We start from the raw sequence: 13109 nt of genomic DNA on the forward strand, positions 1-13109 counted from the left end.
AAACATTCTATGTATCAAAAAGTATAAAGGTGGCATTGCGTTTTTTCTTTTGTATGACAAATAAAGCTACCCACTACGATAGAAAATGGTGTCGGTCGTCAGTAGGCGGGCATGTGTATTTTTTTTCTTTGTGTCTATGAATGTGAGGTTGTGGATCAAGTCCAGCAGTACACTCTTGCTATGAAAGTGAGGACATCCCACGTTGTGTAGATGTCCCCTGTTGCTGAGTGCCCGTGACAGGCTTGTAAAGAATTGTGCAAGAGTGTGCATGTAGTCGGGGTCCATTCCATTTTAGTTGGTTGTTGCGTTACATGTGTTGAAATTGCATGAGTATGTGCGTAATGAGGTCTGTGGGCTCATGTTCAAAGTTCAGTCGTTGGGACTGTTGTTCGGTTTGTAGAACGATCCGTGCAGTCAGAGCGACATACATGTATGCCGAATTTTAGCTCAGCCAGAGGGTGCGGCAATAGATCATTGTGGTGTTTCTCGAATTTCTCTTAATTTATTTTCGTCTCGTTCTTCTGTTGTGAATGCTAGAAGAGTTTTAAATGGATTGATTAAAGAGGAAACACGGCAGAGAAATCAGACTTCACGGTGCGCTTTGCCTCATAGTGTAGTTACGTGGTGTATTTGTTCTACAAGACCGAATGTAGAGCATCATCTAGTAGCTTGAGTGACAGAGGCACGAATTGACTCGTTGAAAATTAATCTCGAGGACATTCGGGCAGGTGTCTATGGGAAGCGGAAGGTATAGCAAAACCAGCTCATCATAACAGGTTAATAATTTGCTGCCTTGTGTAGAGGGTTGAATTGGTTTTGTGTATTGTCTTCAGATACAATGTATGCTGATCCTCGGCGAAAAGTTGTCGTGACTTCACTCTTAGGTTAACTAGAGGTTCAAGTTAAATTGTCATTTGAGCTTTGGAGGAACATGCCGCCCAGGATGTTCCCAATGCTCCAAGACTCATACACCTGTATGTCAGCTTTCCATAAAATGTACTTGACTGTCTTCAGAGTTTCACATGCAGATGCACATTTCCGCATCTTTTTTTCACCGCACTTACAATCACGTTTTCTTGTGTCTGCATGCTACAAAAGGGCAGACGCTGAAACGCACTAAAAGCTGACATTTATGTGACGAGCGATCCATCACAGGCCAGGCACTCACATACGTGTGGCATGATTTTTCTCTCTGCATCAAAGCGTATAGGAGCAAGAAATTCTGTGGAAGAATGTGCATTCAATATTTGCGTGCACATACCGTACGTAATTATTTTACTTTTCACGGTACAACATCCAAGTGATACAGAATTATGTCCGTAGCAAGTTGCATGGCATTGCGATGCGTAGGTGGTCAAAGTTTCTTTGATAAATCAAGGAATTGGTATTGAAACGTTGGACTACAACAATTGCAGTGAAAAGAGCTGTGTGTGTGTGGGTGTGTGTGGGTGTGTGTGTGTGTGCATGTGTTAGGTGATATAACCCCACTGCAATCTCAGCAATGGCCTGGCCAAGGCTCAAGCATGTGTAGACTGTAGGTTACTTTCCTCACTGTAATACAGTGTCTTTTAATGCAAAGGTGTCTCCAGTACCTGGCACATCTAATGTGAGATGGACTCAAGTAGACAATGGTGAAAATGAGAGAAGCCGAATGTAATTTATAAAGAATATGATTGTATTCTGGTGTGTATAGATCTCATGTCAAGCATGTAATGTTCATGGCGCCCTGGCCACAGACGTACATTGTGTATATTGATAACCGAAGATTTAGTTTGGCATTACGCCGTCGTCAAGATAGTCACGTGTACATGCTGGAGGGTGGTGGCATTATGTTTTAGCCAGGGAGACGTGCTTACATTGTTGTCCTGCCCAGGGAAGCTTTCTTTCGTTTTTTTTGACGATGACACGGTAGCTTGTTGCGCAGTCAACCTTAACCGCGAATGCCGCCTTTCATGTAAGCACAGTGTTTGTCTATACCAGTCCCAGTTTCTGAGCTCCCATCCAAACGAGACCAGATTTCTTCCAGAATCTGGGTCTTTCTGCAAGGCAATAAACCAGAATTCCCTGCCCCCACTCTTACCCTCCCATTCAAAGAAAACCATTTTTACGACTTTCTTACACATTGTGTGGATGAACGTGTTGGTGCATGTGAATGTTCAAGTATGTGTGTGTCTGTGTCTGTTTTTCTGTTTGTCTGTGATTTATCTGTCAAAACTCCCAGATCTATGGCTCCAGGGAGACCGAGGTGGGCACATGGCAGAGCTCCTCCGCTGCTGGGGAGTCATAAAAAATCCAAAAACGGAGGAAGTTTGAGGAAGTAGTGCCACTTTAGGCCCCGAGGAAGAGTGGTTCTATCTTTCTACATCTCCTGCTGATAGCTCTCTTTGTCTTCTTGACAGTACAGTCTTCTCTTCCCCCACCACCCCCCCCCCCCCTCTTTAGGTGGCAGAAAAGAGGTTCAGATAAGTGGCATACCTAGTGGGCGTAACCCACCAAACTTTGAACACACCTGCACATTGGTGTCGGGGGAGGGGTGGTTGGGGTGCATCAGACTCATTATCAAAGCCTTCTTTTGTGTCGGGAGTGATTCATGCGATGATGCTTTGTATTAGTTAAGACTATGTACACCCACTGGCATACCGTGACACACTTTTGAGTCCAACATATTCACTTCGCAGCTCAGCTATGAAGAGTTGACTGATGGCAGAGGTATGTCGCATTCACGTAACATTGTTTGAAATGTGTGAAGGAATGTGCGAATACTTCACTGGCCGAACTAGCATTGATTAACATGTGACATAATCACACACAATTTTTTTTTTATTTTTTGCGATAATACAAGCTGGAACTTACTGTTATGTGTAGTCATGTTTGCATGCAAAGCAGCTGTAGCTTGTTACATCCTCAAGGATGGGTTCTTTATGCCGGGTCCCCTCTTAGTTTAGCTAAAGTGCACTGTTCGCATTCCTGCATTGCGTGCACTAATCCATGCTCCATGAAAGCATGTGACACTGACCTAAATTTCATGGACCAGCGATTGCCGACGCCGAACCGAGCAACTTCCTGTTCATCTCTGCAGAGATTCGTATCTCCCTCGTGGCTTGTGATTCTATCATCTACCACCCAACCTCCCCCCCCCCCCCCCCCCCCCCCCCCCCCCCCCCCCCCCACCGCCTTTTATTCCTCTCGCATTGTTCTTTTCCTTGTTTGCTGAATATTAATCCCTCAAGGGCAACGACAAATACTGAAATGGTTGCCTACCTTTTTTCTTGATCTCTTAGCGAAAGAATAACAAAAATTAGGCGGCCTTTGAGAACTTGCGCTGTGCCCCGTTAAATTACACAAACATGACAGTTGGTAGTGAATGGATAATCTTACGATCCTTTGTCACTTCCTCAGTGAGCTGAGGAATCGGGAACTCCAAGCTCTTTAGGTAGGCGCAATCACAATGGGAGCTGTAACGCGCCGTTGCACGTGTTGCTCAAGGTCAACCATGCTTTTGAGGGGCCCAAGGTTGGAGGCGGGCATCTGTAAAAGTGTCATTGTGAGCAGCGAAAAAAACATTCCTGCCTCTCCCTCTCCCTCTCTCTTTACGCTCCCAGTCCCTTGTCTTCCCCCAACCAAGCGCGGAGGGAGTCTTTGTCGAAAATGGGCCCAGCATGAGAAATGCACTGTGCATCGGGCTATTCACGGTGACACGGAAACCCAGATCAGCTCGCTTCAAAAGGCACAAAGTCAATGTTATTTTTCCAGAGATATAGCGTGATAATCACGGGAAAAAATTGCGGTCGCGAGGGAAGAAACAAAAAATAGTGATTGCTCTGGTCGCCCATTAGATCCCCCACTTTGCACTTTTCACTCCAAATAGCCTTTTATCAGGGGGATATCATTTGCACAAAGGGTAGAAATAACACAATTGCCCCTCTTTTAGCATTTTGACAAGGTCCCATACTTCTTAAGGGGGAAGGTAAATGACTCCGTTCGTTCAAAGATTGTCAGAATAGTCAAGGGAGTAAGTGGGTCGTTTTCCAAGAGGCGTTTGGTCTCCCTGTCTCCTGTGAATAAACCATTCATACCTCCATTTCTTTCCCTTTGGTACGTGGGCAGAAGAGGGTCATTGGTACCAGCAGGCATGTTGGTTTTTTTTAATTTACTGAGATCAGCGTCTTTAATGTAATGATTATTCATGTAGTCCTTATTGATGGTACTTGCCAGTACGTCCACTTCACAGTATCAAGTATTTGGCAATATATTTATAGAAAAAGTTTGTTCATGCATTTAATGCAAAAACAATGAATTGGATGCTTCCCCCAAATGTTCGTTGGCATGCCATTTGATCACCCGCTTTATGCAATTCCATAAATCATGACATCAGGCAAGCTTATGCATTATTTCGCTTTGAAACAAGTGTCTGACCAACTGAAAAAAAAAAGAGAAAGTTCATTTAGGAAATGTGTTCATGCAGTCATTACAAACTGGCTTACTTGCATATATATTTGTCAGTTGTGTACCACACTGTCATTTGCGAGTTTTAAATCTGTGACGCGAACGCTATAACGATGCTAATCGGCAAAAAATGATGTTCTTCACACGCGTGAGACCACTGTTTCCATTGTCCAACCCGGGAAGAGGTGTTGTCGTAGCATTCGCGTCGCATAAGCTTGCTATTGTCTGTTGTGATGACATCACAGTGAGGGGGTTATGATACTGGGCTTCTCATCCCACCAGCCATTCATCTTACAACCATCACGTCGTGACACTTTTCATTTAATAATGATAGTCATGAAAACTTACATCATCGGTCACATGCCGGTAACCTATAGCATGTGACTGAAACAAGCTCTGCCCTTCTTCTATGAAAGCTGAGGCTCATCTGATATGCAAAAGTGCAACAATGTCAGTGTTCTGATGAGTTCTGATGAAATCTGAGCCAAAAAACTCAAGAGATATGCAGGCAAGGCTCACGGAGAATGATACACCAGTGCAAGAAAGCCCCTAGAACCTGGACTCAAGTTAATCTGTCCGATGCCTGTTAATCATCGGATACTCAACAGACTGTCATAGGACATTGACTGGACACGCCTGATAGCTGCACAATGTAAATCTGACACACATCGTACTGACATGACACTTTTCGGACTGACTCAACATTTATCCAACACTGACTCGACTTGCGACCGGAAATGGTGTCTAATGGCGAACTAAGCTCAGAGTTTAAGTTCCTTCATCAAACGATCTTGCCTCACTGGATCATGCTCGACATGTTTGTCACTGATGTGACAGTCGACCGACACAAATCAGATTCATTGGATTGTGATCCGATACACTTCAGTGGGTGACATGAAGAAAAGTGATTTGCTTTTGATGAGAGACCAGTTTGAGCCAAAAGCTTAGTGAAAGGGGGTATTGCCTTTACACAGAGGTCATTTCTTGCTTCTAACAAGCTTTCCTCAGACTTGCCTGACACTGTAACAACTAGCTCATGCAGCTTGTAAGGCATGAAAAAGTATGAAAATACTTGTATTGAGGAACATTTGAATAGGCATAGCGATGTAGTACCCTTATCTGGAACTTTTTAACCCACGGAGATATTTTATGATGTTTTTTTTTTTCTTTCACTTTAGTGGGAACAGCTCCTCTGTGAATGTCACCATTGCCAAATCAATCAAAGTCTTGAAAGATTTCTTGGAAAGGATTAATCTCAGAAAAGGAAAGTGAGCAAAGATTTCTATGAAAGATATGAGAATATGGTGCTTGGGTGATGGTAACATTATGAACTCATGTCATTCAATTTGCATAGGTATGTATGAATCTGATAGATGGTACAGTATTTTGATAAATTAACAATTTCTGTGCCAAAATTTCCTTTTTTAGTAGGGATGTAAGAATACTGTTTTGTTTGTCTGACTTTATCTATCAAAGTCACCTCAAAAGGTTACCTTGAAGAAACTGGACAGTGAAAGCTGTAATAATTTTGTAGCATTCCATGGGTCAAAGGTCAGAAGAAAAGCAGATAGACGTCAATGGTATACACACAGATCCTCACCCTTATCACACCTGTTTTGTGCACCCACAGTCGCCACAATTGCCTCTTTTGTCTCTATCAAGTGGCCAAATTGAACACTTGCCAAGAATCATTTGCATCTTAAAGGACAAGTTCACCTTCATAGACATGTGGGTTGAGTGAATGCAGCAATATTAGTAGAACACATCAGTGAGAGTTTGAGGAAAATCGGACAATCCATTCAAAAGTTATGAATTTTTGAAGTTTCTGCTCAGTCATAGCTGGATGAGAAGACTACTATAGCTTGTGATGTCATATGAGTACAACTTTATAAAGAAAGTATAAAGAAAATTCAAGATATACTTTCCTCACATAATAAAAGAGCACTCGACTTCTCTCTTTCAGAAGTCAGGGGGAATAATATTACCCCTAACATAAGTCAGTAACAAGTCGAGGAAATGTGCACTTTATTCAAAAAGTCAAGTTTTGTGAAATTCTCTTTTTATTTTCCTTATATCGTTGTACGCATGTGACATCATACACTGTAGTAGTCTTCTCCCCCAGCAGTGATTGCACTGATATTTTAAAAATTCATAACTTTTGAACGGATTGTCGGATTTTCCCCAAACTTTCACTGATGTGTTCTACTAACATTGTTGCCTTCACTCAATCCACGTGTATATGAAGGTGAACTTGTCCTTTAAATGTGTCTTGGTGGAGCTCGGCACAGATCAGCTTTATCCGGCTGATATTGCACATTTAGAAAATATACAATGTATATTATGATATGGTACGCTTTGGGAGCATTTGAGCGCTCCGCTGGCGCAGCTTTGGTACAGTACAGTATGCTTTAGGGCGGCGCTCAAATGCACCCATTCTTTCTGTCACTCATTCTATCTTCCTCATTTCCTGCAGTCTTTCAGTCTCTTTCATTCTCTTTAGAATGGCTGCATTCACACAGGAATTATCGGTTTTTGCATCACAGTTTGCATGGCAATGCACAAATCAATTCTATTTGCCACCGTACACAGATGTTATGCAGGACAAATTATAGCGAGAGGTTTTTGTTTTAAAGTCAACAGTGTTAACCCAGGCATCTGAGTGTGTGGACCTACTGCGATGAGTTGCACTATGGGATTTTGAGAAATTGTTGAAATCTCCACGTGCTGTTCAGACAACCCCGTGGGACAAATCATCATGAGATTCTTACAAAGAAAATTCAAGCGCGACTAATTTTTTACATCAGAATGCAGATTGTGACAGTTGATATTTTTGTGTGCCCACACAAACCAATCAACGGTTTTACCATCACATTACATCAGTTTTTAAAAACTAAATTTTAGTGTGAATGTGGCTTCTCTCACATCCTACCTTCCTTATCTCCATCCATGAGTCATTCCATCTTTTTCATTTTCTATATATTTCTCTCATCATTTCTCTCATCCTGCCATTCTTTCTCTTTCAATCTGTCTATCCTTCATCTTAGTGTTCTATCATTCTTCCTGTATCGACGCATCTCTTATCTTCTTCTTTTTTTCATTCATTCTAACTCCATAGAAATTGGGCTTGCAATCTTTTAATCTCTCCCCCCTTTATGTTTTCCCCTTCTCCCTCTCCTTTTCCCCTCTCCCCCCCCCCCTCCCCTTTTCCCCCTCTCCCCCATCCCTCATCCCCTCTTCCCCTTTCTATGGAGAACTTCAGGACCCCGACTAACGATGCTTTGCTGCAATATCTTTTCACACACCAAAGAGCAAACTGCAGGAGAGGCGATAAATGTCAAGTTGAAATGCTAAGATAAAGTTTTTATTGCAAAGCTGCTTTCACTGAAATGGAAATATTGGCCCGAGGGGATGCCATTTTTTTTTCAGTTTCTTCTATCTTTATTCTTTCTCAGCGTCTTTTTTTTTTCCATCTCTCTCTTTTCTATTTTTTCTCCCATTGGTTGCTAAGAATAAACTGCCCTACTTCCTTACAATTTGACTCTTGGGTTTAATAAAACAAACATCTTGGGACCAAGCAATAAATGCGCCCAACTGCCTAGGCAGGAACGGAAATGAGAAATAGATAGATTACGGAGAAAAGTTTGGACAAGAATAAAAGAGTAACAAAACAAACATACAGGATGGAAGGGAAATTGAAAACAAGACACAATGTGAAAAGCAAAAACAAAGCCACTTGTCACCCATGCTCAGGGACACATAAAGTCTTTATTGTGTGTGTGTGTGTGTGTGTGTGTGTGTGTGTGTGTGTGTGTGTGTGTGTGTGTGTGTGTGTGTGTGTGTGTGTGTGTGTGTGTGTGTGTGTGTGTGTGTGTGTGTGTGTGTGGGTGTGTGTGTGTGTTTGCTTTTGTTCATTTGTTGTTTTTGATATCTCCACCTTGATACTTCTGAGATGTGGAGATTTGACAAGTGATAAATAGGCTAAACACATGAAAGGGTCAAAAACTACCCCGAGCTATACCAACTGATGTTTTTGTGTGCTGTTTCAATTGTATCTCATTCATCTGTATGACATACAGCTGTACTTCCCTTTTTTTTTAACTCCCTCTCTCCCTTTCTCTCTTTTTATATTTTCTTTGAATATCATTTTCCATATGTGACGTCGTGAGCTGTTCGCTAGAGTGCGAGTTAGAAATATATCATTTTTCCTACTCTTTTTTTAACCCGTTGAGGTTGAGCTGATACTGCCATATAACATGCATTTCCCATAGACACCTGCCTGAGTATATACTTAGGTCTAGACTTCAACAGGTTACTCAGTCCTTTCTTTTCTCCTGCAATTTATGCAATTCTACCTGAAATATGAGAGATTATATCCGCCAGGGGCCAATTTTAAAGGATTTCTACCAGTTATCTTCTTCTTCTACCTCTCCCCCTCTTTCTTTCTTTCCATCTTTTCCTTTCTTTTCTCTCTCCCTTCACCCACACTCATGAATTTATTTGGGAGCTATGATAAGCATGTCTATTTCTGTCTCAAGAAAAATGGGATAGGGAAATAATAGAAGACAGATTGGTATTAAAAGGGTTTTTTTTTTCCCTCCCTTGCCATCCTTCAGGGGAAAAAAACAACAACAACAAAACAGAGAATGAAAGAGTCTGTGACCTGGCGAGCAGTGAACCTTTCGTTTTCTATCTCACTTACATCCATGAATAGCAGAAAGAAGTTGAAATGAAGGGAATTAACCCGTTCCATACAGGAACCTGGTGGCCTGTGTATTCAGTCTATAGGGATTTCAGAATTCAGAATGGAACAGGTTGAAGCATATGTGTGGTGCTAAAAAGATTCATCTTGGAGGTTTTTCACCCGTTATTAAAGAGTGTTCCTAATCATCATGTCTCACATCCCCCTGATACAACATGGGCTTGTAACACGGTTGGTTCTGATTTTTGTAACCCACAATGTCAAACGAGTATTTCATATGGGAGCTTGGTGCATTCTGTATCAAGGTCTGTGGTTGTGTGAGAATGTTTGGGGGATTGGTTAATATCATAACAAAGTATATTGGGCGATAATGCCCTTTACAGTTTTACTGGCCATATGTGTTGATGAGTGTATGGCTTGCTCTGCATTAAGTGCATAGAGCAAGAAGGTATTAAGTGCAGAAATTGTGTAGAGTGTTCAATAGCGTCTTTGTGTTTCAAACAAGACATTGTGTTAATCATGAATACTACTTTCCACTTATCTTCATAGGAATAAAATCCAGGTTAATCTAACATTAGAAGAAGAGTGTAAAAAGATGTAAGTAAATTGCAAAGGAAAACAAATGTTTGAATAAGCAAATATCAATGGTAAAAGAGTCAGCAGAAAAAAAAAATGAAAAAATGGCTTTTGGATTGGTGTGAGAAAGGGAAAAAGAAAATAAAGGGACAGAGAGAAAAAAAAAGAGGTTGCAGAACTCTGCTGAATTAGAGTGATGGGACAGAGAGAGAGAAAGAGAGAGAACGAGAGAGCTTGGGTATAAATGACTCCGGGGAAGAAAGAGATTTGTCAGAAATGACAGCTGACAATGGTGTAATTGATTGTGTTACGACAAGGCTTGTATGATATCTGGGTTATGTTTGTGAAGGTTTTGTGTCGCGTCTTCAATAGGTCCACTTCATCTTCCTCAATGCCATCCCCTCCACTCCTTCCTCTACCCCTGCAGCTACCCCCCCCCCCCCCCCCTCCATCTACCCCTGCAGCCCCCCTCCCTCTCATCGCTGTGTGTATTTGCACTCTCCGCACATTCATCATTCACATTATTTTAGGGGGGTAAAGAATCTTTAACAGGCAGATGATGACTCCGCTGTACTCAAATGTATTGTGTCACAGACAGACAGACAGACAGACAGACAGACAGATGTGATAGGACACACGTAGCACACACACATGCATACACATGACACACACATGTTTAGACTTGTGACTTACCGAGTGGCGATAAAGAGAGAGAGAGAAAGAGGGTGAGATGCGTGATAGATTCTGTGGATATTGTAACAAATCAGTGATCTAGTTTACACAGTGATCAAAGAGTCTATTCTATTTCTTTTCTCTGCCTGTGAAGTGCGCGAAAAGTTCACTCAGAGTTTAACCTGCCTGGAACCAAAAAAAGAAAAGAAAAAAAAAACACACACACACACACACAAACAAAACAGGTGAAGAGGACAGTGTTATCTGAGACCGATTTCTGACAGTCCGTGTAGAATGTAAGGCAGTTTTATATATGATGGCACATTCTGTTTTTCTGTCAGCCTGACTACACGTAATCCATTTGTAGGTCATCCATGAACCCTCCTCCCCCCCCCCCCCTTCTTCTTTTGTACTGCACGAGCACTAATACACTGTTACACAAAAAAGCATACAAACAATCATAGATTTCATAAGCTTTGTTCTTTGATGTTGATGGCGACATGTCCTTCACAGTGATAGTTAACTTGTTTTTGTTTTCTCTTTCTCTTCCTCATCTACCTCCATCTCTCTATCAATCTCCCTCCTTATCTTTCTGCTCTCTTTCTTTCCTTCTATCATTGCCTTTCAACTAATCTATCATTTTTATTCTCTATATCTCTTTCCCTTCTGTAACAACCTTTCTATATTTCTGCCTATTGTATCTATCTGCTCACTTATCTGTCCTTCTTTTTCTATTTTCTTTTTTATGCACCTATTCCTATTGCTATCTTCTCTCTGATCTTTTTCTTCCCACTAATGTCCATCTCTGCAGCAAAAGCGCAAGTTGCGTGTCTTCATCTCCAACACCTACTACCCCGGGAAGCCGGATGCGGATGAGGAAGACGCCTGCGTCCCATCCTGGGAGCTCCGGGTGGAGGGCCGTCTGCTGGAGGATGTAAGACTTGAACTGAGACTAACTCAGGCCATTCATTTTTGTAGTAATAAGCTAAGAGGCAAAATTATAGATATTATGAGATTAAGGGGAGATCACCCTTATCATAAAGGGAAAGAAAATTCTCCCTCTCTCTCTCTTCAGGTAGATGAATAGATAGATAGATACATGGATAGATAAACAGATAGCTGGATAGATAGGCAGATAGACAGAAAGAGAAAGACAGATAGATAGATAGATAGACAGACAGACAGATAAATGGATATATATGTGGATAGATAGATAGATGGATAGATAGATACAGGTAGATAGACATATGGATGACCAGACACACAGACAAAACGAAAGAGAGAGAAAAGGATAGATAAATGTAGATATGTAGGGATTTAATGATTGCAGAAAGAGAAGCAAAACATTTGGTGAATACGTGAGAGAAATCAAGCAAATTGTTCTAAAGTTGTGAATTATCAAAGCTGTGGTTAATTCCACGTTTTGCCCTCTGGGATGGGAGGTTGGAAGGGTAGGGGGCAAATACCCATAGTTAGGAGGTTGTTGCCCAAGAGGCCTGTAGCAAACTAACAACCTCAAGACTTGAAATAGTTTGCCTCAGTTGGAGTGCCATGATGGCAGAGTGTGCTGTTCGTGTGAATGCGATCGAGGCCCATGGGTCTTTCGTTCTTTGTGTAGTTGATAACATAAATTGCTGAAGAGGTAAGAGAGGGAAACCACATCAAAGTTTTATAACTTTTGATAGAATTATCCAATATCCAATATCCCTCATACTTTCAGCGACTATTTCACAAATCTTAATATGCTGAGCCCACATATTGGGCAGATGAAATATTCCCTTTAAATATTTTAAAGAGTGAAAGTATAGCTACATGTTGACAGTTGTAGAGGCCACCTTGTTTTCAAACTCTGTTACATTGTCAAAACATTTTGTCTGCAGACGCCTTTTGTTGTCAGGGCCTCAGTTGTCAAGAGACTTTTGATCCACGGAGCGGTACAAACAATCGAAATGCTGAGATGATGTGACATGCTTTGCCTCTTGTAACTTGCTTCATGACGGATGTGCAGTGTTGTGAATCCATGTCATGTCTACAGTTTGGAAAAAAACTACACAGACAGTTTGTTTGTGCGTGATATATTGTTTTATGATGTTAATGATAGTGAAAACAACAACAAAAGGAATAAAGAAGAAAACAAAACTGAAAATCATAATAGCATGGTTTTATTCACTCATAGTAGACTCTTGTATATCTAATGATAGTAATAACAACAACTAATGGAGAAAAAGAAGAAAACAAAGATGAAAATAAAAAAAGCATGGTTTTTATTCACTCACAGCAGACTCTTGGGTATAAGCACCATTTTCCTGTGAGGGTGCTGCCATCGCTATTATGCAGTTTATTCTTTAAAATGGTATTTAGATGAGCAAATATATGAATATATATAGCAACAAACATATTGTTTATTGTCTTCATAGCCCAGCGCACCCAAGTACGACACCCGCCAGAAGCGGAAGTTCTCCTCCTTCTTCAAGAGCCTCGTCATCGAGCTCGACAAGGACCTCTACGGACCGGACAACCACCTCGTGGAAGTAAGTGGATGCCCAGTTGCTGTGGCAACAGTGCAGCAATTCATGTAGTGGTATTTTGCCTCTGGCCAAAGTTAGCTCTCTGAAGTAGCTCTTTGAATTTCCGTTTGCAAGGAAAGGTTTCAGCTGACATCATCGAATGCTGATGTTCCCAACTACCCGAGAACATTTTCTGTATTTTGAGGACA

At 41.4% G+C, this 13109-nt stretch overlaps 1 pseudogene; it reads left to right on the top strand.

Moving 5' to 3' along the window:
* LOC139740612 (SWI/SNF-related matrix-associated actin-dependent regulator of chromatin subfamily D member 1-like) overlaps window positions 1–13109 on the top strand; it is a 272207-nt pseudogene that overhangs the window by 158179 nt on the left and 100919 nt on the right.

The sequence above is a fragment of the Diadema antillarum genome, unplaced genomic scaffold, assembly GCF_040938485.1.
Source record: "Diadema antillarum isolate AM-2024a unplaced genomic scaffold, OU_Dant_1.0 scf00000030, whole genome shotgun sequence".
In the NCBI taxonomy this organism is placed as follows: Eukaryota; Metazoa; Echinodermata; class Echinoidea; order Diadematoida; family Diadematidae; genus Diadema; species Diadema antillarum.